The 24,607-nt window shown below is 49.0% G+C and overlaps 1 protein-coding gene across 2 annotated transcripts in view; it reads right to left on the reverse strand.

The window, feature by feature from the left end:
* GLT8D2 (glycosyltransferase 8 domain containing 2) overlaps positions 1-24,607 on the reverse strand; it is a 64,790-nt gene that overhangs the window by 39,309 nt on the left and 874 nt on the right. The gene's annotated exons all lie outside the window — the stretch shown is intronic.

Below are 24,607 nucleotides of genomic sequence, written 5' to 3' on the forward strand. Positions count from 1 at the left end.
GCTCGCATTCAGCCGGTCGCATAGGAAAGCATTTACAATGCTTTCCTATGGACGCTTGCGTGCTCTCACTGTGATTTTCACAGTGAGAAGCACGCAAGCGCCTCTAGCCAGTGGTGTATCCTGGTTTTGTGCTGCCCTAGGCAGGACAAAACTCAGGCGCCCCCCCTCCCCCGCGCCCCCCCTCCTCCCGTGCCACCCCCACCCAACCTTTCCCCCCGCCCCGCATACTAAATACACACACACACATTCACTGACAGATACGCATACACTAGCTAACAGAAACACACACACACACTAACAGACACACTCACACTCAGTAACAGACAAACACACTCACTAACAGACACACACTCACTCACTAGCAGACACACACTCACTCACTAGCAGACACACACTCACTCACTAGCAGACACACACACTCACTAACATACACACTCACTAACATACACACTCACTAACATACACACACACTAACAGACACACACTAACAGACACAGACACAAACACTAACAGACAGAAACACTAACAGACAGAAACACTAACAGACAGAAACACTAACAGACACACACAGTCAGACACACACACTAACAGACACAGACACACACTAACAGACACACACACTAACAGACACACACACACCCACCCACATTAACACATTTTTTTTAATTTTTTTTTAACACATTTTTTTTTTATTTTTTTTAACACTTTTGTTTTATTTATTTTTAACACATTTTTTTTTATTTATTTTTAACACATTTTTTTTATATTTATTTTTAACACGTTTTTTTTTTTTATTAACCCCCCCCCCAGCCTCCTTACCTTTGGGAATGCTGGGGAGGGGGGGTGTCTCTTCGTCCCTGGTGGTCCAGTGGCTGCTGGGCGATCGGGCGGGCGGGCGATCGGGCGGGCGGCCGGCCGGCGAGGGAGCACTTCCCCTGAGCTGTCTGCTCAGCTCCCTCGCGCGCCTCAGAGTGAGGCTGGGAGCCGGAATATGACGTCATATTCCGGCTCCGCCTCCCAGCCTCACTCTGCGGCTGGCGAGGGAGCTGAGCAGACAGCTCAGGGGAAGTGCTCCCTCGCCGGCCGCCCGCCCGCCCGATCGCCCAGCAGCCCGCCGGCATGTCTGTTAGCCGCAAGGCTAACAAGACATTTGCCTTGGGCGTTTGGGGGCGGCGTTTTTTGCCGCCCCCTGGAAAATGCCGCCCAAGGCAAATGCCTTGTTTGCCTCGCGGCTAATACGCCCCTGCCTCTAGCGGCTGTCAATGAGACAGCCACTAGAGGATTTGGAGGCTGGATTAACCCTCATTATAAACATAGCAGTTTCTCTGAAACTGCTATGTTTATAAAAAAAAGGGTTAATCCTAGAGGTACCTGGCACCCAGACCACTTCATTAAGCTGAAGTCGTCTGGGTGCCTAGAGTGGTCCTTTAAGCATAATGTTCTTTGTTAAACACTGTGTCTCACAATGTATGTACAGGGGAATCACCATTTATATTTATAACACTAACCATCCATCCCTGCAACATGAAGGCCATTTTAATTTTGAACACTGCACCTTTAAAAGGTACAAACAGATGCAGAAGATATAATTTTGTTACTAGATTATTATTTTACTATAATGATGCTACCATTGTTACATATAGCTTACTACTGTAATTTTTTGTACTTACTGTTACATGTAGTTATTAATAATCTGGTTGATAGAATTTTGGTTAGCAAATATTTAATTGTTTATAACAAATGGCTGGCCTGCTCCATTCCTCCTCCCCCCGCTTGCCACTCCCAGTTTTAAATTCCTTTAAAGTAAAGTAACTGTCTTATCTCTCTTCCTTAGACCCAAACCATCCATCGCTGCAACATGAAGGCCATTTAATTTTACTTGTGACAGCTCCTGAGGCTTCTTCTGCTAAAAGCTGTGGATGAACATAAACTGGAAGAGGTGGCTCCATCTTCCCTTCCCATACCTCACAGGGGGCAACTGTGTAAGCAGACATGCCACCTTGTCAGCAGGCCCGTTGCTACCCGACAGGCAAACCAAGCAACTGCTTGGGGCCCCGAGCTGGCCCGGGGCCCCAAGCAGAGCCGGCAGGGTCGCCATCAGGGCATGCGGTCCTGGGGGGCCCGGACTGCTCAGGTCGTCCGGGCCCCACATTCAGTGGGTACATACCGGGTCGCAGGGGGCCCTGCGACCCCGGTATGTACCCACTGGGCCAGCCTCTTCTCCTGGGGGGCCCAGCAGCCGGTCACCTTCCGGCTCCGGCATCAGTACGCGGCGCGCGAGGGAGCTGAAGAGGAAGCACTCAGAGGAGAGTGCTCCCTCGCGCGCCCGCCGGGTGTCAGCAGGGCCAGGGACAGAGAGAAAATTTAAGTGAGTGGGGGTGGGTGGGGAATTTAAGTGAGTGGGGGGGGAATTTAAGTGAGTGGGGGGGGGAAATTTAAGTGAGTGGGGGAGAATTTAAGTGAGGGGGGGAATTTAAGTGAGTGGGAGTGGGGGGGGGAATTTAAGTGAGTGGGAGTGGGGGGGAATTTAAGTGAGTGGGGGGGGGAGAATTTAAGTGAGTGGGGGTGGGTGGGGGGGAGAAAATTTAAGTGGGTGGGGGGGAGAAAATTTAAGTGAGTGGGGTAGGGGGAGGGAGAACATTTAAGTGAGTGGGGGTGGGAGGGAGGGAGAACATTTAAGTGAGTGGGGGTGGGGGGGAGGGAGGGAGAACATTTAAGTGAGTGGGTGTGAGGGGGAGGGAGGGAGAACATTTAAGTGAGTGGGGGTGAGGGGGAGGGAGAAAATTTAAGTGAGTGGGGGTGGGGGGGAGGGAGGGAGAAAATTTAAGTGGGTGGGGGGAGGGAGGGAGAAAATTTAAGTGAGTGGGGGTGGGGGGGAGGGAGAAAATTTGAGTGAGTGAGGGGGGAGAGGGAGGACATTTGAGTGGGTGGGGGGAGAGGGAGGAAATTTGAGAAGTGGGGGGGGAGGGAGGAAATTTGAGTGGGTGGGGGGGGAGAGGGAGGGAGGAAATTTGAGTGAGTGGGGGGGGAGAGGGAGGACATTTGAGTGGGAGGGGGGAGAGGGAGGACATTTGAGTGGGAGGGGGGAGAGGGAGGAAATTTGAGTGGGTGGGGGGAGAGGGAGGGAGGAAATTTGAGAAGTGGGGGGGAGGGAGGAAATTTGAGTGGGTGGGGGGGAGAGGGAGGAAATTTGAAGGGGGAGAGGAAGGAAATTTGGGGGGGGAGGAAGGGAGGGAATTTGAAGGGGGAGAGGAAGGAAATTTGGGGGGGAGAGGAAGGGAGGAAATTTGAAGGGGGGAGAGGAAGGAAATTTGAGGGAGGGAGAGGTAGGAATTTGAGGGGGGAGAGGAAGGGAGGAAATTTGAGGGAGAGAGGAAGGGAGGACATTTGAGGGAGGGGGGAGAGGAATGGGAGAAATTTGAGGGGGGAGAGGAAGGGGAGAAATTTGAGGGGGGAGAGGAAGGGGAGAAATTTGAGGGGGGAGAGCAAGGGGAAAATTTGAGGGGGAGAGGAAGGGGGGAAATTTGAGGGGGGAGAGGAAGGAAATTGGAGGGGGGAGGAAGGAAATTGGAGGGGGGAGAAGGAAGGAAATTGGAGGGGGGGAGAAGGAAGGAAATGAGAGGGAGGGGGAGAAGAAGGAAATGAGAGGGAGGGGAGAAGAAGGAAATTGGAGGGGGGAGAAGGCAATGAGAGGGAGGGAGATAAGAAGGAAATTGGAGAGGGGGGGGAGAAGAAGGAAATTGACGGGGGTAGAGGGAGAGATTGACATCCATCACACACACACACACAATGCACCCCTTGCACACAGAAAAACACACAATGCATTACACACAGACACACATACACAAGCAATGCATCCCTTACACACAGCAACACACAATGCACCCCTTCCACACACTCAGTGCATCCCTTACAGCAGTGTTTCCCAACCCAGTCCTCAAGGCACACCTACCAGTCCAGGATTTAGGGGTGTCTAAGGTGTTTTTTTCTTTTTTTTTCTAAAAACACCTTAGACAAAACTGGGTAATCCTTAAATCCTGGACTGGTAGGTGTGCCTTGTGGACTGGGTTGGGAAACACTGCCTTACAGACACACACACTGCATCCCATATATACACAAACTCACCTTGCAGCCCTTACACATACAAACACAGATTCACACAATGCATTCCTTACACACATCAGGACATCCCCCCCCACACACACACACCCCTGTGAACAAACTCATTGGTGGAACATGAAGGTGGACCCTGGGACCCAGACCTTGATCTGTGTAAATGGCCCTCAAAAAATGGAGCTGCTTCCCGTTCTCCCAGAACATTGATTTTTGTGACCACAGTTACAAACCGCCTCCAGAGAGCCTGTTCTACACCAGACCAGTGGAGCCAGACGGCAGCTGAAGCCCATCATCATCCTCATCTGGTTGTAAGTAGGCAATCTAGTATATTATTCGTGGCACTAATCTCTAATTAACCTCACATTAAAGGGACACTATAGTCCCCAGAACCACTGCAGCTTAATGTAGTGGTTCTGGTGTCTATAGCCTGTCCCTGCAGGCCTTTTATTGTAAACACGGCGGCACTGCAGCACTGTGTTAGTTAACATGGCAGATCATATGGGTGGGGCACTGTGATGTCACATGGGGGCGGCCCTGCTTGTCAGGTAACAAAGTAAAGAACTCTCATGTGACCGTAACACTTTACCACTCAAGACCATCATGAAAATTCTAAATAAAGAACACTTAGACTTAGTCAAAAGATTTACTGAGACAAAGTAAGGACTATTTTGTCTCTGTATTTTTCACAGGACTGCCATTTCTTGATGCTGAGATACTACCATCTAGAAGTGTCAATCCCATAGTCGTGACCAATGATGGCTGTAGGAAATTTAGTTCTATATATGGAGAATCCTGTAGCCCATGGATCAGCGCAGCTAAGAGGAATAGGCCTTGACAGAGCCAGGAGGTAGGCATAGCAGCCACAGGAAGTCAGTGACAGCTAGTATGCTGGGTAGGGCGGAGCCATAAGGGGAATATTTACACCAGCCATTATATGAAGTGGCCATTTTAACGGAACCTAAGCTTACCTGTCAGTTGTGAAAGCTGCCTGCCCTGGAGGGAGAAGGCAGCAGCATGGAGGCTGCATAGAAGAACAGAGCAGTATTGAGGCAGGAGACAGCATGGAGGTACAGGAGAGGCTGGAGTGAGCTGCTGATGCATGCTCACTCCCATCAGCCTCAGACAGAACTCCAAGCAAGCCACCATCCTGGACACAAAGGTTGTGGCTGAAATCGTGGCTGGTGGCTGCAGGAGCAGCTGGGGGGCCCCAAGCACGTCTGCTCCCCCCCCCACGCGGCAACGGAACGGAGGCCGGCAAGGAGAGTGAGGCCGTCCCAGCGGCAGCCCGGGAGTGACATCGGCAGTTCGGCGGCGCAAGATCAGGCAAGGTCGGAAAGCAGGCGGGAGTTGGAGGGCGGCCGGTGCTGCCTGTTCGACGCGGCGCCGGTCAGGCAAGGTGGCAGGCCATGATGAGGCCGCACAGGAAGAGCGCCCCCTGCCGTAAGACGGGGGGCGGGAAAGCACGAAGGACAGCGGAATCCAGCATGACATGATGGCTGCCGGGCAGGGAGAGCGGCAAGAGGCGTCCTGGTGAGTCTGCCCCTGGTGGCATACCTGAGGGACAGGGGGAATGATGCAAGGGGCCAGCAGTGTAAAAGCGGTCCTCCCCCCCAATGGGCAGGCGGGGGGGGGGGTCCAGGTCGGCGGGACACAGACGGAGGCGGCCCTGGATGGGGCCAGGGTCAGGTCAGAGGTGAAGGAAGGGGATAGTGAAAGCAGCAGGCGGAGTCTTCACAGGCGCAGCAAAGCAGCTATGGAGGGGAAGGCCAGCAACCAGGATTAATTAAAGGGGCCACAAGTGGATGAGGTGGCCGGGGAGAGGCCAGGTACTGCAAGCAGAGGGCAGAAGAGAGGACAAGGACGGGTGGAAATGGACGTAAGGGAAAGAGGCAAGCGGGAGCCCCCTGGGGGGCGTTCTCAGGAGCAGGAACACAGGAGGAGCGTCAGCAGGTGTGAGTGCGGGAGGGAGCAGCGCAGGGACAATGACAGGCACAGCAGCAGCAGGAGGTCGGATGAGGGATGGAGGAGCAGGTGAGGAGCACGTCAAGAAGTCGGTGTGGTAGGAGGTGGTCCAGTTCCTGGGAGAGGAGGAGGTCTCAGTGCAGCGCTTCAGCTTCATCTGGCAAGATTTCACTAGGGCAGAGGCGTGACGCCTGCGGCCAGGAAGGTCAGGCAGCAAGAAGGAGCAGAGATTAGGACGACAGAACAGAGCGCAGGGAGGAAGGGCTGGTAAGGCTATATCAGAACAGACTACCCAGGTTATCTTCTCCCAGCAGGTCGAGGAGTGTTACTCCTACGAGCTTGAGACGGGACCAGCGCGGACAGGAGTCGGCGTCCACCGGATACTCCAGAGCCTGGCAAGGTGGACGGAAGGACAACACAGACAGGGGTTCGGGCGGTGAGTCAATAAACACACCACACTTTTTAAATTACAAAAAACATTTTAGAGTGATGATCAAGAAAAGGGTCCGTCCCTGCGGTGCGGAAGGGTGGGGTCACCGGAGGGCGGTCGGGAGGCAGAAGTTAGGGCGGTGGTGATGGCGTGCCGGGAAGGGGAATATGCTGTACCGGTACCGGGGACATTCGATGTGGCAGGAGAACAGTTAGATGTGTGGCAATATTCCAGGCGCGACGAAATGGGCATGTGTCCATCGCGGGGAAATTGGGGGGGTCACTTGAAGGCGGAGGATAAGATTTGATTAAGGGGATTTGTAAAAAAATAAATAAAAAAATGTTCCTTTCTTCCGTTCGAGGAGTTCCTTGATTTTAAAAGGGGATGATAGGAAGGAGGCCGGAAAAGAAGAGGAGGGGAAAGGCGGAAGTATCGCAAGATACTGAAGACTTTGGGAATTGGCTTAGGGCTTTTGTATCCTAGTAGGCATAATCAGGGTAAGGTACCCGGTTGCTAATGATGGTGCAGGAAATTCGCTCTTTCCGGGGGCTGCCGGCGCGCCCCCAGGAGGTGCTGTGCTGGCCGGACAGAAGAAAGGTCAATGCAACTGGGGACCGTCGGGTAGGCTTGGATACGGGTGTTCCGGAGGCGGTGGGAGTCACGGTGTCAACTGACGCGTCAAGAAAGGAAAACCAAAGGCAGGAGGGGTACTCACCGGGGCTTCAGCTCGGAGCGGCACCGGTGACGATCAGTGTGTTGCTGCCGTGGCTAAGTCAGTAAGCCTTCCATGAAGGCGCTAGTTTTATGGCTTGGATTGTTGGGGGGGTTTTTGCTATTCCATTCAAAGTCGAGTGGTCACGCGAGGAAGCCCAATTGGGGAGATGGCGGGTCCGTTACATCCCGCCATTAGCGGATCTGTGGGTGTCTCCGTGGGGGGTGGTACCCTAGAAAGGGGCAGGCAAATTCCGTCTGATACAAAACTTATCGCACCTGAAAGGGGCATCGGTAAATGAGGACATCGACGCGGACCTGTTCTGTATCTTTGGCATCATTCGGCCTGGCCATCGAGTTGGTTCGGGGGAGCAGGACGCGTTCGATTATTGACGACCCTTCCATCTTTTGGGTTGCATGTTTGCAGGTGCCTATTGGTAACCTCTGCTTGCCAAGGGGCAGTTCCATTTCATGTTCCTACTTCGGGAAGTTGGTTCCGTCTGGGAGTGGCTGGTGAAAGAGGAATCAGGAAGGGGTTCCTTAGTACATTATCTGTAAGATAGCTTGCTGTGTGGGCTCGGCTGGGCTGGGCCGTTGTGGACATACCTTCCGGTCACGGGAATCCTACCGCGCGTCTTACCTAAGGCTGGAAATTGTTTCGGTGGTAGGAGAGTGTCAATTGCCTGGGGATCAGTTGACTGCCCTTCGGGAGTTCAGGGTGAAGGTTCACAGGTCCAAGAAGGTCACGCTGAGAAATCGCAGTTGTTCATAATGCAGTTTCAAGTTTGCATGTCAGGTTAGTCACGAGGAATGGGTCTGTAGCCGTTTCATGGCGAAGGCTACTTGTGGAGCCATTGCGGGTCGTATCGAGTTGTTCACGGATGCCTCTGGGAACATAGATTCCGGGGCATACCTGGAAGGCAGGTTGTTCGCGGAGCGGTGGCAGGAGGCATGAAAGGTAAGTCCTCTAATTCGAAGTTGGCATCTTTTGAGTTATTTCCATTGGGAGTGGCCGTGGCTCTAAAAGGTGAAGGATTAAGGGACGAAAAGTCGTAATTCACGTACAATACGGGAGGGTTCATGCAGTTTACCATCCAGCCGGGTCCTCGGTTCAGGAGGTACGCCAATGGCGGCGATTCGTGTTATTGTGCAGGTCGTTTAATATCGGGTGCAGGCACGCCACGTGCCTGGTTGGCGGAAGGTAGGGACTGGTTACTTGGCTTGCGCACAAGGGGACAAGCTGCAAATGGCGGCCCCATGGGGCGCGGGAGGAGGGACAGGCCGATCTGGAGGCAGCTCGAGACGCCATGCTTGGAGGATTGATACGGAATCCTATGGCACCGGGACTGCCTATGTGAAGGTTTGGGATATGTGGGACGAGGCGGTTGGTTTCACTGGGGGTCCCAGTCAAAGGAGGGGCGAAGGGATACCTTGCTGTGGTTCCTAAGACACTTGTTCTTTCAGCGTTAGCTCCATCGGCAATGGACAGGAGCATGGCGGCATTGGCGTTAGGGTTCAAACTGACCGATTGGGAGGAAGTGACGGAATGTTGTCACGTCCGTCAACCATCGCGGGTCTTACGGAGAGGTATGAAATATGTTGGTGCCGGGCGGCTGGTTTCCTTGGGTAACGCAACGCCTGGTGGTGTGTTACTCTACTTTTGCAGTGAGTTTTTTGCGGTGGCCTTCTCAGGGGCTTGGAGCAATTCGAATTGGGGAGCTGGTGAGCGCCTTTCAGGCGGGTGTTGGGGGGTTCTACACTCGGTTGTCAAACCTCAGTCGGTTAAGGTAATGATTCAGGAGGGTTGTACAAGAACGGATGTGTCTGGTAAAGGAGATTTGGTAAAGCTATATTCCTTGCGCATCATGTTACTTGGAGCTTTGCCCGGACATCCCGGGTGGCTTAATGGTAAAAGGGGACGGATCGGCGCTGTCACGATTCAATTCCCGCAGGGGTTTGACAATGTTGGGTTTGGATCCCGGGCACTTTGGGGCCCATGCTTCCCGGATAATGGCGTCAACAGAGGCGTCCCGTCTGGTTTTAAGTGAGGACCTGGGGAAACGTTTAGGCAGGTGGGAGTCAGTACGGTTTAAGTCCTGTTTACGGCCAGTCTATTTGGTTTAATGGCTATGGACGTATGGGTTTGTGTTTGGGGCTATGCCTTGTCGCTAATTACTTTTGTTTCAGGTTTGGTGACATGGTTGGTGGGCCACTCTTACATCTAAGGGGCGCAGAAGGGAGCCGCAGTTCGGGTCAAGCGGTTCGGGGGTTTTGTTGGCAAGGCAATAGTGGAGAAAATTTTCCGGAAGGTAACAAGGGGTACTGTCCAGGACATTCTGCTAATCCGCAAGGGCGGGAAGGATATCGGCATGGTCCCGGAAAAGGAATTGAACAGGTGGAGGCAGAGGGAGGTGGACAGGCTATGGGAGCTGGCCACAGGTGTGGTGGTGGTGCGGTCCGAGATGGTTCCTCGGTTACATTGAGAGACATACTAGGTACCCGGTCTCAGTGGCGAGGACGAATTAATAAAAAATTGATGGCGGTATTTATCAGATGTGGGGGCGGTGTAACAGGGAGACACAACGAACTGGGAGGCAAGCTCCCTGGGTACAGGGGGGATGGGGTACGTTTTCGGATGTAAGGTGTGATCTGTTTAAATTGGGCCTTCAGGAAGGCATTCAACAGGCCTTATTCCGGTGTGGTGGGGGTCGCTCAGGAGCTTTAGGTGTCAAGTCCTGAGCTGTGGCGGGGAATGGCCTGGTTAAATCGGAGGGTAGATGGAGGAGAAAGTGGGCATCCTGAGGTTTAGTGTGGATTGGGCAGTGTTGCACGTGGTTGGTAGGTTCGAGCCCGTCAGTGGCTCCGAACCTGGGGGTGTGGTGGTGTCTTGGTACACCCTACACTGGAACTGGTGGGTAGCGGTGTCTTGGTACACCCCTACAATGGATATGGTGGGTAGCGGTGTCTTGGTACACCCCTACAATGGATATGGTGGGTAGCGGTGTCTTGGTACACCCCTACAATTTATATGGTGGGTATCGGTGTCTCGGTACACCCCTACAATTTAACCTGGTGGAAATGTGGTCATATTGGGCGGCCAGTTTCTGTATTAACATGTTATTTAGATTGTAATCTATTGTTATTATTGTGGGATCATTGCTAGGGGTATGTTATGTATATGGGGGGATGTTAACTTTAATAAGATTTGTTGGCCCCATTTGTTATTCCTTAATTATTTTATTAATAATTTAATAAAGCTGTGGACTAATTATTTCCAACAGTATAACCTGTGTCCGTGTTTTAATGGGGGTTTGGATAAGGTTAGCGCATATGCCGGCAAATCCGACTGTGCACCTGTCAAGCAGCATCCTCCATAGATCGCTCTGCTGTTCCTGCCCCCCAAGCCACTGACGGTGACAGTGCTGCTATAAAGAATGCTATCAACCTATCGTTAGCTCATAATTCACAAAAGGGCTTGAAAAACAAACATATTTGTCTGGATTAAATTCATTATTCAGGGATTTTTTTTTTTTAAATAATGTAGCTGTAAAAAAAATGCCAGTTGAAAGTCAGAGGTCTCATTATGCAGTATAAGTCAGCTACAGACTGCATGATAAAACAGCAAACAGGTATAGGCTGACAGGGAAGGCACCAGGGGTTAAGTCCTGGGTAAAAAAGTGCGGGAACTCACCCAAGATCCACTCTCCTCCCCTCCCCCCAAAACAATAATTATACGCTCAAATGCAGGGGCTGAGGAGGGGGACAGGGGCTGAGTAAGCCTTTAGTAGTGTGTGTGGAACTGCACTCATTCCCATAAATCTGAGCCAGGGTGCTTGCTGAACCGGAATCAAACACCAGATTTCCAAAAATTAATAAAGTAATAGAGGTCCAGGCACTCCTTGGTTCAAGACAGGTACTTTATTAGGAACCTCAACAGCAAAGTTTCGACCCCAAAAGGTCTTTGTCAAGGGGCTGAGGAAAAGGAACAGGGGCTTAGGAAGGGGGCGGGGGCTGAGGAGGGGGACAGGGCCTAAGGAGGGGGACAGGGGCTGAGTAGGGGGACTGAGTAAGGGGACAGGGACTGAGGAGGGGGACAGGGACTGAGTAAGGGGACAGGGACTGAGGAGGGGCACAGGGCCTGAGTAAGGGGACAGGGCTTGAGGAGGGGGAGAAGGGGGACAGGGACTGAGTGAGTGAGTGAGTCCCCAGCCAGAGGCAGGGGATTTGGATTTGTGCTCCACCCTGCTCTGGCGGCCGCTTGTGCCAGCCCTGAGTCCTGCAGGACTAGTAACGGGAACGGTGTTCCTGCTTTGGAAAAAGTGCAGGAATGCCGTTCCCACGCGTTCCTGCAGGACTCGAGCCCTGGAAGGCACTAACACAATATAAGGTTGTTAGTTTATAGTAAGTACAGGGAGTACAAGTCAAAAGAATAGGTTAACCAACCCTAAAGAGACAGTTTTGAAGTAAATAACAGTACATAAAACAATCAAATTAGGATTATATATGAGTGACAAGCTAAGAAGTATATACTCTGACCTGTTCCTGCAGGAGCAGCAAAGGCGGGTGTTGGGGGGTTCTACACTCGGTTGTCGAACCTCAGTCGGTTAAGGTAATGATTCGGTAGGGTTGTACAAGAACGGATGTGTCTGGTAAAGGAGATTTGGTAAAGCTATATTCCTTGCGCATCATGTTACTTGGAGCTTTGCCCGGACATCCCGGGTGGCTTAATGGTAAAAGGGGACGGATCGGCGCTGTCACGATTCAATTCCCGCAGGGGTTTGACAATGTTGGGTTTGGATCCCGGGCACTTTGGGGCCCATGAATCAAACACCAGATTTCCAAAAATTAATAAAGTAATAGAGGTCCAGGCACTCCTTGGTTCAAGACAGGTACTTTATTAGGAACCACAACAGCAAAGTTTCGACCCCAAAAGGTCTTTGTCAAGGGGCTGAGGAAAAGGAACAGGGGCTTAGGAAGGGGGCGGGGGCTGAGGAGGGGGACAGGGCCTAAGGAGGGGGACAGGGGCTGAGTAGGGGGACTGAGTAAGGGGACAGGGACTGAGGAGGGGGACAGGGACTGAGTAAGGGGACAGGGACTGAGGAGGGGCACAGGGCCTGAGTAAGGGGACAGGGCTTGAGGAGGGGGAGAAGGGGGACAGGGACTGAGTGAGGGGGACAGGGACTGAGTGAGCGGGATAGAGACTGAGTGAGGGGGACAGGGACTGAGGAGGGGGACTGAGTAAGGGGACAGGGCTTGAGGAGGGGCACAGGGCCTGAGTAAGGGGACAGGGCTTGAGGAGGGGGAGAAGGGGGTCAGGGACTGAGTGAGGGGGACAGGGACTGAGTGAGTGGGATAGAGACTGAGTGAGGGGGACAGGGACTGAGGAGGGGGACAGGGACTGAGGAAAGGGACAGGGGCTGAGGAAAGGGATAGGGCCTGAGGAAAGGGACAGGGGCTGAGAAGGTGGACAGGGACTGAGGAGGGTGACAGGGCCTGAGAGAAGGGACAGGGGCTGAGGAAAGGGACAGGGACTGAGGAAAGGGACAGGGCCTGAGGAAGGGAGACAGGCCTTAATAGGGGGAAAGGGACTGAGGAAAGGGACAGGGCCTGAGGAAGGGGGCAGGGGTTGAGGGAAACGGGGACAGGGCTGAGGAGGGGGGCAGGGACTGAGTAAGGGGATAAAAAAAAAAACCTAAAGTGCCTTCCCCTCTCCCTGAGGCTTACCTTGGGCCAGGAGGGGTGGGACAGGATCTGGAGCCTGCAACCTGCAGTCAGTGGAGTCGGCCGGCCTCTCCTGATGACATCATCAGGAGAGGCCGGCCAACCCCACTGGCTGCAGGCTGCAGGGAGAGAGGTGAGTTTAGAAATCCGAGTCCCCAGCCAGAGGCAGGGGATTTGGATTTGTGCTCCACCCTGCTCTGGCGGCCGCTTGTGCCAGCCCTGAGTCCTGCAGGACTAGTAACGGGGACGGTGTTCCTGCTTTGGAAAAAGTGCAGGAATGCCGTTCCCACGCGTTCCTGAAGGACTCGAGCCCTGGAAGGCACTAACACAATATAAGGTTGTTAGTTTATAGTAAGTACAGGGAGTACAAGTCAAAAGAATAGGTTAACCAACCCTAAAGAGACAGTTTTGAAGTAAATAACAGTACATAAAACAATCAAATTAGGATTATATATGAGTGACAAGCTAAGAAGTATATACTCTGACCTGTTCCTGCAGGAGCAGCAAAGAAAGAGGGAGAATTGGGGGCTGGCCTACCTTATATCTGTGATGACTGTTTTCTGATTGGTTAAAGTTTTTTGATTGACTTGTTGCTGCTGGAGTTTTAAGTAAAGAAAGTCAATGCAAAATATGAAACCTCCTGTCATGTGGCAAAATTGTGGAGAAATGACAAGTGGTGCCTTGAGGACTGGTTCCTAAACCAGTCCTCAAGGCACCACTAGCAGTCCAGGATTTAGGGTTTATCCAGTTGTGTCCAAGGTGTTTTTTTATTTCCAAAAACACCTTAGACACAACTGGGTAATCCCTAAATCCTGGATTGTTAGAAGTGCCTTGAGGACTGGTTTGGGTAAAAATAGTCAAATTGGGAGCTATTTTGGACAATTCGAGATTATTCTAGCCCCGTGACTGAATAATCTAAATTTTATTAAAGACAGGAAGTGAATATTTTGCTTATCCTTCTTTACTGAAACCTTCCAGCAGCAAAGAAACAGTTATCAATGTGGATAAAAAAAATCAACCAATCAGAATGTATATCAATAACATATAGTGCAATCAGACTCCTCCCACTTCCTCTTTCTTTGAGTAAGTCGATCAGCAGTAGTCAATCATGCAAATGAAAACACCCAGAAGGCAACTAGAACAGGAAAAACAAAGGTGATTTAAGGTCGCGTAGTCAACCATTTAAACCAGTAGTCAAGAGAAGAGTAGAGGATCCCCATGTGGAGATAGAAAAGTCTTCACACAAGAAACAACATAAATATATGGTCTCTTCTTGGACAAGATAAACACAACTTCATAGCATACGATATGGAATTTAAGACACTAACTCTGACTGAGGTAGCTCTAGTGTAAGTGGTTTAAATAGACTTGTTTCAAATCAACAGGAGTTACAAAAAACTGGACTAGCCATTGGCATTAGGACTATGTATTAGTAAAAATGCAAAACAGAAAATCAGAATAAAGGAACCTGTATTATTAAAACATCATACAGAGGGAAAAAATAGGGTACGAAAACATTTGCTTCCTGTCTGTAATAAAATTTAAGTCATTAAGTCACTGAGCTAGAATAATTCCTAATTTTATGGCATGACCGAAGGCTTCATATTTTGCTGTTTTAAAGCTCAGAAGCAATAGATAAAGAGGCATGTGAAGTAGGTTTGAAATAGAAGGTTTGAAAAGTAGATTCTCTAGACCAATCTGCAGAAGATAAAATGTCCATAAGAGAGCCGCCTACCTGAAAGGCCGAGGAAGTGGCCGCACCTATGACTGAATGAGCACCAAAAGAGGGGTCAATTATGGCAAGCCTGAGTAGCCATCTAATCCAACGGAATTAGTAGGACAGGAGACTGGATTGTGAGATCAGACATGAGAGACAAGAAGGGGGCCTGGGGCATGAAGACGGGTTGTAAGATCGATGTATTGACAAACACAACATGCCACCCATAAAGCAGGTGTGTCTGGGAAATATGGATAAAAAAGCTGAGAATGAATTGGTCTTAATACGTCTCGTAATGGTAAAGTGTACTCCATCCAGCGCAAAAAACACAGCATGGAAATCGAAGGCATGCATATCTGAGACTCTGCAGAAAGATACTAGACAAAGTAGAAAAGCCAGCTTAGCTGACAAATAGACAAGGTATCCTTAGAAAGCAAAGATTCCAAAAAAGAGAAAACCTGATTGACATCCCAGAAATTGGAGTATCTGGGAATGGGAGGTCTGGCCTGACGTTTGCCACGTAAAAGTCTGCAAACAGAAGGGTGTTTGCCCACCGGAGAATTGTCAATCAGGGTATGATACGCCGAGATGGAGGAATCAAAAGACATTAATGGAGCGATATTATTTGCCTTGGTGAAACAACGAAGATAAGAAGTTCAACATTTGTGTGTACCTTGTCCATGTATTGTGTGCTTGCTTGAAATACCCAATCCGAGTGGAAGAGTATTGAAACCCCATTCGATTTATTCGGGGAGAAGGGATCAATATCCCTTCCCACACACCAGCTGACCCAAGTCTGCCATGCAGACGCATGTGTGCGTCAAGTTCCTGGGGCCCATGAGTCCCGTAAAAGTGTTTGATCTGTACTTAAAAGTCCTGCAACATGTCAAGTTCCCTCAAAATGGTCCAGCCCACGAGGTGGAGGGGGCCTTGTAGGGTGAGAGGATGAAAGTTGCCTGCCAAGTTCCTGAGTACATCTATGGTCAGATACAACAGTAGAGGGTAGTCTACTGACAGTTCCAGACGAGTGGGGAACCATGACCTGAGTCTCCATAAAGGAGTTACCAGGACTATCATGACTCTTCAAACTCTTATTTGGTGAAGCGTTTGCTGAATCATGAAGAAGGGAGGAAGGAAAGCATATGCTCCTGTCAATGTCCACAGCTAAAGGAACGCATTGGATGCCAGGGAGAGAGGGTCCAGCAACCAGTTGAAGAAGGCCTTTGTTTGACGATTCAGCTAAGATGCAAATAGATCCAGTGTGAGAGGCCCTCGGAGGAGATGAATGTGGTGAAACAGTTGAGGATCTAGCTACCAATTGCTGGCATCCCTCCAGTAACGGGAAAATCAATCTGCAACCAATCGGAACCTGGCAGATATTCTGCTCAAATAAAAAGATTTATTTCCAGACAGAACTAATAAAGGTCTTTCGTGAGGTCGAACAGCAGTTTGGATTGGGATTCCCCCTAGACGAATCCCATAGCAGAGTGCAGAGATGTTGTCCTTTCGCAGCACCAGGGAACAATTGAAAGCATCCTTAGCAAAACTGCGGATTGCAAAAGGGTCCGCAATCAGGTCCAGGCAATTTATATAAAGGCATATATAACACAAACAAATTAGGTGGAGCAAATAGGGCACATAGTGTCTCAAACCACTTCAAGATCCATCACAAGCATGATCCAAGAAACACCTTTTTTTTGTGCCATTAAATGGGTTCAAAAAGATTGGAGAGGAGGGGACTTTAATAAAAAAAGAAATAGGGGAAGAGGAAATGAAATGTATTTAAATTTTAAGACACTCATTCCATATGGTCTAAATCAGGACTTTGAATTATGCCACTTTTTTACATAAGTGTAGAATAGCTAAAAGAATAATTCATTTTAATTTCATTTTAATCTCCTTTTTTCTTTCTTTTTTTAACATTTTTAAAAAGAACATGATGATATCTTTATAAAATTCTTTATTGATCAATCTTATATTTATAGACTCCCTTTTCATTTTATTTTATTTTACACTGTGTAATAGGGTGACACTCCCTATTTATGCATGTATATGTGTGTATATATCTTTTTTATCTAATGAAGAAGCACTATCTCTTTGAGAATTTATGTCTATGTGTGTATACACCAATATATTGGTGTATACACTGCCTTTTTAAGAAAATTCTATTCACATTGTGTATATGATCGAAATTGAGGCTGTCATGTAATCTATGACTAATATCGATCTATTTTCTTGAGTAATAACAGTAATCGTTATTATATTCATGTTTATCTAATTGCAACATCTATAATCATCTATAATCATCATTAGTTATTAAGTTTATTTGCAATATGTGCCAAATTCTAGTATGAAGCAATATAGAGGAAGCCAAGAGACTTCCTCTATATGCAAGGTGCGTCCTACGTACGCCGATCTTGTATGCATGACCAGATATGCCGCACGCAGCCGGAAACCCGGAAAAACACATCGCAAGATAGGTGGACCATGTGAAAAAAAAACGCAAAACCAGGAATCTATTGATATATAAAGAAATGAAGGACACAGCAAGATAATCTACACCAACTGATGAAGCCACACCTGGCAAAACGCATTTTGGTGATATATGGGACTATTAGAAGTTTTTATTCTTACTTATTTTATCCACTGTTTTATCAATAAAACTTTTTTTGGAATTCTACCTGATTCCTGCAAGTAATTTTGGGAATACATTGGAACATCTCCAGATTTCCACACTATTGGTAGGGGGACTTGGATCACCCATAAAAGATCCTAAAGACATCCACACCAGAGCCAGGTTTAGTATATGGCTCTACCCTTTTGTGTGTGTTTTGTTACCACTGAATATATATATATATATATTCTAAGGATATCTGCACTATTGCATACCTCTCTATCTTTACAGTACTACCAGACACACAAAGAAGAGAGGAAAGTATACTATTTGCTTTACCTAATTTGTTTGTGTTATATATGTTTTAAAGGTGTTAGTATAGGGGATACCACACAGGTGTTTTGAGCTTGTATCACTATTAGATATACCATTTGCATTGTTAATTTATATAAAGGGCTTGTTCAGCTGGGGACCAAAAACCTCCAGTCGAGAGATCGGAGCAAGTCACGCCCCATCCGAGAAGGGTCCAGTTCTGAGCCAAAGAAGGCCTATTCCATGCATTCATATTGTGAAGGCAACAATGGAGTTCTAGATGGACCTCGTCTGTCAGAGATATTAGTTGGTCATAAGACATCGATCGATGCTGATAAAATGTTTTCAAACGCCCTGCTCAAACGAGCTTACAGTCTATAGGTGGTGGGGTGTAAAACACATTAGGACAGGAAATAGCACTCAAGGTGGGAGTGAAGCAGAGCTGGAGGAGAGAGTAGAGTGCTGCCCTTTAGGAGAGAGCAAGAGACAGGTATGTAAGGTAGAGGTTAGTCTGGGAAGCCATAAGCTTTCCTAAAGAGATGGGTTTTAAGGCAATTCTTAAAGGATTGAAGACCTATTCCATAGGAAGGGAACCGCCCGCGAGAAGTCCTGCAAGCGTGAGTTGGCAGTTTGGGTGCGAGCAGTGGACAGAAGAAGGTCATGAGTATAGCGGAGAGACCGAGATATAAGAGGGGCTAGAATTGTTCAGTGCTTTATAGGTATGGGTTAGTACTTTAAGTTGACTCCTTTAGGATACAGGGAGCCAATGTAAGGACTGACTGACTGAGGGGTGAGGTGTGAGAGGACCGACTAGGGAGGTAAATCAGTCTGGCGGCAGCATTCATTACAGACTGTAGTGGGGCAATACGGCTTTTGGGAAGACTAAGTGTGTGTGACGAAGTGTGTGTGGGTCTTGAGCCATGATCAGAATGTCATCCAAATATATAATGGAGTGAATCCCTTGAGAGCGATTTTAGTGCCCGATTTTAAATATTCAGAGGGTCGAAGCCTATAGCCTGTGAAGGCAGCCTTTCCGGTGGCTTGGCCTCTGTAGTGACCAGCTCTCCTGTAAAAACGTGTGTTTTGGCTGTGAAAGACTCTATGTAAAAAGTGTTGGGCTTATTAAGGGATGTAAAGACAGAGACGTGTTTATTAAGGTCTCTAATGAAGTTGTCCCCAATCAAGAAGACATTGGCTTCTGGGTTCTGGCCCTAGTTCCTTAGAACTTAAGTTGGCCAATTTAGCATCTATTTTGAAGGTTGCATTGCCTAGGAGACATAAAGCCCTCTGTGCCCACTCTAACACAGTGTGCGGATCAAATTCACTACTAGTTAGTGTCTCATCAGCCAAAATTTAAATTTATATAATGGGTCCAGCAATATCTGAAAGTTTATCTTGGGTCGCCTTTAGACCCTGCTCGATTCCCTAATGCAAGTCCTTGTCTGATTTAGTAAGGTAAAGTGACAAGAATACAGCCAGATTCTGGTGTCAATGCCACCTTATCTAAGAGTGTGCCTGGGGCATTTAGCCCTTAACTTGGCTCGGATTTCCTTTTCCAAAGGTTTGTGAAGCCACATTTTACAAAAGTTTGCAATATGTTTTGAAGGTACCTATTTGTCAGAGCGAGGGTGACAAATAACTCTAGGTCCAAAAGTGGTTGGCCAGAATCATCAGGGAGGATGTCAGTAAGTGGATGTCTTTTTTCTGTTTGCCCCTGTCATTAGGGTTTGTAGGATTGATAGTATAGGACTCTTTGACAAATTATTGAAAAAAATAACACCAGTAATGTCTGAGGGTCACTCAGAAATATAGTGGGGGTCACCCACAGAATAAGCAGCAAAGTGGGGGTTACCCACACTGTAAGCAATCAAAGGGCTTAGCCCTTGCGAAATTTAGATAAAGTAGAGTGGGGGACAGGGGCGAGGCCTGACCACAGAACAGAGCAGACGCATGTTCCTGCAGCTCCTGCTTAATGCCGCACAAATCAACGATTTCTACAGGGCAGAGGCTGCAAATCGCCAAAATATCGCTGACAAACAATTGGGGACATCATGATATCCAGGCCCATGCCACACAAGTGGACCTTTATACCAGACTCGTCAGGACTAACCTCGTGGCCTAGAAGCATGGTCGCCACGACTGACTGCAGTTCACAGCCTGGGCCCTCGTTACCCCCTCTATGGACCGACGGGGCTTATCCCGGTTCCCACCGACCTAATGCACACATCGTACCTGGCTCCTGCCGCATGCTGTAATTTAGGCTCTGACCGCATCGGGCCTAGCAAGATGGCGGATGAGACCAGACTGCCAGCGCCTGCAACCACATAGTACAGGCCTATGCAACTGAACCTGATATTTATCTTGGCATCGGCTGGCTCAGAAACCACCAACGTATGGCAGGGAAGTGGAGGGGTCTGCGAAAGCGGAGGGGAGCGGCCCTATCTTGAGCAAATAAAAATCTCAAGCTCCCATCTTACTTGCTACACGCCCGCCTGGGCCGAAGGGTCACACGGAGGCATCACCCACACCGCCAAAAGACTACCCGCCGCTGGCGGCGGAGGAACATCAGGGCCTTCCGCAGCGCCTACACAAGGAAAGACCCAGCCTCACACAACTCCCGAGTTTGTGGAAAACTGATGCCGACCTTCAACAAGGCCTGGGGCTGGGGAGAGGCCTCTCCTAGCCTACGATCCGCCAACATCCTCACAACACCAAACACTTTGTTGACCCACAGCAGCATATACAGACACACACACTGCTCTATGTAGAATTCAGCTACACAATACAGCGTATCTAGATACATGGAAACCCGTCACAAAAATGGCGCCGCAAGCTTGTGGCTTGCGCCAAACAACTCAGGCCATCCATCACATATCTCCCTCCATCACATATCTCCCCACTTGTGGCCAGATCCACGACGGGCCTGCAACAAGTCTGTTGGACCCCCTGAGTCCACAGTCCATGTCCTTGGGGGTAGTATGTGACTGGACAAGTGGGTGGGCACATGTGGGCATGGTACTCAGTGATGCCCTTCCATCACACATCTCCCCCTTGTCCACCTCCGACAGCCACAGCATGATCCACACGGGTCAGCTCGCTGCTGTCTGGAGTGGACACAGCTTGTTAGTGTCATGCCCGCAACAGCACTTGTCCTCAGCCAGCCCTTACAGTCCTGGGGTCTGGCCGGATTTGCACCCTGCATCCTCCTAGGTATAGGGTGAGTGACTTAAACATAAGACGTCTTTAGCCAGAGAGGCCGCCCAGCCCAGGCTCCGGTACACAAGAGTCTCTGAGCCCAAACTAGCGTGCCCTCCTGGCAATTCCATCACCGGGGTCGCTGCGGTTTTCCCGGCAGGCTGAAAATGATGGGAGTAGTTTGTAGAGTTCGTCGCGGCTCCTCTTCGTGTTAATCGCTGGGGTCGTGGCTGGCTTCTGAGGAGGAGAGCCAGCTATGCTCTCCCCCGGGAGCTGCTTGGGATACTGGGGAGGGGGCTAGTAATACTCCATCTCCCCCTGAATCTCACTCAGCTGCTGGGGAGCGGTGCAGGCGGCACCCATTCCCAGGGAACATCACTCAGATGGGTAGAGGCCGTTTGCTGTCTGCCCAGAGGCCCGCGCTCCTACTGCCATCGTGTGTCTTGGCCCTACAAGGCTGCTTGGGCCCCTAAACAAGGGTGGGCAGAGGCCAGCAGCACTCTGCCCCGAGGCCCACACCTCTACTCCTGTCAGCATCTGGGGCCCTGCAAGGCTGCCGGGGCCCAGCTTAGGTACCAGGGGTGGGCAGAGGCTACCTGCCCTCTGCCCCGAAGCCCACGCCTCCACACCAAACTGCCTTGCGGACTCTGCAAGACTGCTAGGGTAAGGAACCAGGGGAAGGGGAGAGCAGAGGCTGGCTGCGCTCTGCTCTGATGCAGGTGTATCTTTAAGGGAAGAGGTGGTGGCGGCCGTAGTCTCATAGAAACATAGAAACATAGAATGTGACGGCAGATAAGAACCATTCGGCCCATCTAGTCTGCCCAATTTTCTAAATACTTTCATTAGTCTCTGGCCTTATCTTATAGTTAGGATAGCCTTATGCCTATCCCACGCATGCTTAAACTCCTTTACTGTGTTAACCCCTACCACTTCAGCTGGAAGGCTATTCCATGCATCCACTACCCTCTCAGTAAAGTAATACTTCCTGATATTATTTTTAAACCTTTGCCCCTCTAATTTAATACTATGTCCTTTTTGTTGTGGTAGTTTTTCTTCTTTTAAATAAAGTCTCCTCCTTTACTGTGTTGATTCCATTTATGTATTTAAATGTTTCTATCAAATCCCCCCTGTCTCGTCTTTCCTCCAAGCTATACATGTTAAGATCCTTTAACCTTTCCTGGTAAGTTTTATCCTGCAATCCATGAACCAGTTTAGCAGCCCTTCTCTGAACTCTCTCTAAGGTATCAATATCCTTCTGAAGATACGGTCTCCAGTACTGCGTACAATACTCCAAGTGAGGTCTCACCAGTGTTCTGTACAATGGCACTTCCCTCTTTCTACTGCTAATACCTCTCCCTATACAACCAAGCATTCTGCTAGCACTTCCTGCTGCTCTATTACAGTGTCTGCCTACCTTTAAGTCATCAGAAATAATCACCCCTAAATCCCTTTCCTCAGATGTTGAGGTTAGGACTCTATCAAATATTCTGTACTCTGTCCTTGGGTTTTTACGTCCAAGATGCATTATCTTGCACTTATCCACATTAAATGTCAGTTGCCACAACTCTGACCATTTTTCTAGTTTACCTAAATCATTAGCCATTTGGCTTATCCCTCCTGGAACATCAACCCTGTTACATATCTTAGTATCATCAGCAAAAAGACATACCTTACCATCAAGACCATCTGCAATATCACTAATAAAAATATTAAAGAGAATGGGTCCAAGTACAGATCCCTGAGGTACCCCACTGGTGACAAGCCCAAGCTTTGAATATACTCCATTGACTACAACCCTCTGTTGCCTGTCACTCAGCCACTGCCTCACACATTCAACTATATTGGAATCCAAACTTAAAGATTGCAGTTTATTAATAAGCCTTCTATGTGCAGCAGTGTCAAAAGACTTACTGAAATCTAGGTAAGCAATGTCTACTGCACCACCCTGATCTATAATTTTAGTTACCCAATCAAAAAAATCAATAAGATTAGTTTGGCATGATCTCCCTGAAGTAAACCCATGTTGTCTCTGATCTTGAAATCCATGTGTTTTTAGATGTTCAACAATCCTATCCTTTAACATGGTTTCCATCACTTTCCCCACTACTGAAGTAAGGCTTACCGGCCTATAGTTGCCCGACTCCTCCCTATTACCTTTCTTGTGAATGGGCACAACATTCGCCAACTTCCAATCTTCTGGGACTACTCCTGTTATCAATGATTGGTTAAATAAATCTGTTAATGGTTTTGCTAGTACACCACTAAGCTCTTTTAATAGTTTTGGGTGTATTCCATCAGGTCCCATTGACTTATTTGTCTTTACTTTTGACAGTTTAAATAGAACCTCTTCCTCTGTAAACTCACTGTAATAAATAACTAATTTATCCTTTTTCTTAACTGAGATCCCTCTCCTTCATTTTCATCTGTAAATACCGAACAAAAATATTCATTGAGGCAGTCAGCTAGACCTTTATCCTCTTCTACATACCTTCCTTCTTTTGTTTTTAATCTAACTAATCCTTGTTTAACTTTTCTTTTCTCATTTATGTATCTAAAAAAAGTTTTGTCCCCCTTTTGTCTCGCCTGCTATCCGCCGACCAGACCATAACGGGTCGCTGGGGTCAGCCTCAGGAAGAGTTGGAGGAGCCAACCAACCAAGGTCTCATCCACGACACCCTCCGTTTCAATGGTTATCTGCCGCTGGGGAGAGAGGTCGACCACGACCACCTCCGCTCTCGATAGCTCAAACAGTCGCTGGGGAGTGAGACCGGTTGTCTCCTCTCCCTGTAACACAATCTGCCGCTGGGGAGTGAGACCGGTTGTCTCCACTCCCTGTAACCTACTCTGCCACTGGGGAGTGAGACCGGTTGTCTACACTCCCAATAACTCACACTGCCGCTGGGGAGGAAGGACGATACGCTTCATTCCCTATAACATATTCTGCCGCTGGGGAGTGAGACCGGTTGTCTCCACTCCCAATAACTCACACTGCCGTTGGGGGATGAGAGAACGGTTGTCTCAACTCCCTGTAACCTACTCTGCCACTGGGGAGTGAGACCGGTTGTCTACACTCCCAATAACTCACACTGCCGCTGGGGAGGATGGACGATACGCTTCATTCCCTATAACATATTCTGCCACTGGGGATTGAGACCGGTTGTCTCCACTCCCAATAACTCACACTGCCGCTCGGGCTGGGGATATCCCCCACCATGCCCGCTCGCTTGCCTGTTCTGCTGTGCGCTGTAGGTACTCAGACACTATTTTCCTTGCGTTCTGTAGGTATTTCTCATCGGGGTTGGGTGCATAGTAAGCCAGCAGGTCCTTCAGCATCTTGTCAAATTCTGCCTCAGTGTAGCTGGGTGCCATGTTTGTTCAAATCCCGAACACTGGTTCCGTTCGGCTGGGAAGTGCTGTCCCACCGCTGCCACCAGATGTAGCAGACCACGTGTAACCCAACTGAATGCTTTAATGGGACATGGTACAGCCAATTTATTCACAGACCCCCAGCAGGGGGTCTCCATACAATTACACAAAACGTTCACCAATGGGAATACAGAACAGGTCACAGAGAAAGAACTACAAAGCAACAAAGTGATTCTTTACACTAGTTACCACCCTCCCCTCCCCCCGTGCCAACGCACCATGACCTTATAGACAGCAGACACAGATTTTACAATCTTTGCTCAAATGGCACTGCACATTTGATCCAAATGTTACTTCAGAATTAACCTCCTTATAAATGACTCAACGATAGCTAATCTTGGAAAAAGTGGAAGGGGATTTATTTATTTTAACTGTGCAGTCGTTGCATAGCGTAGGGCTTTCT

This window comes from Pelobates fuscus, chromosome 3, assembly GCF_036172605.1.
Source record: "Pelobates fuscus isolate aPelFus1 chromosome 3, aPelFus1.pri, whole genome shotgun sequence".
In the NCBI taxonomy this organism is placed as follows: domain Eukaryota; kingdom Metazoa; phylum Chordata; class Amphibia; order Anura; family Pelobatidae; genus Pelobates; species Pelobates fuscus.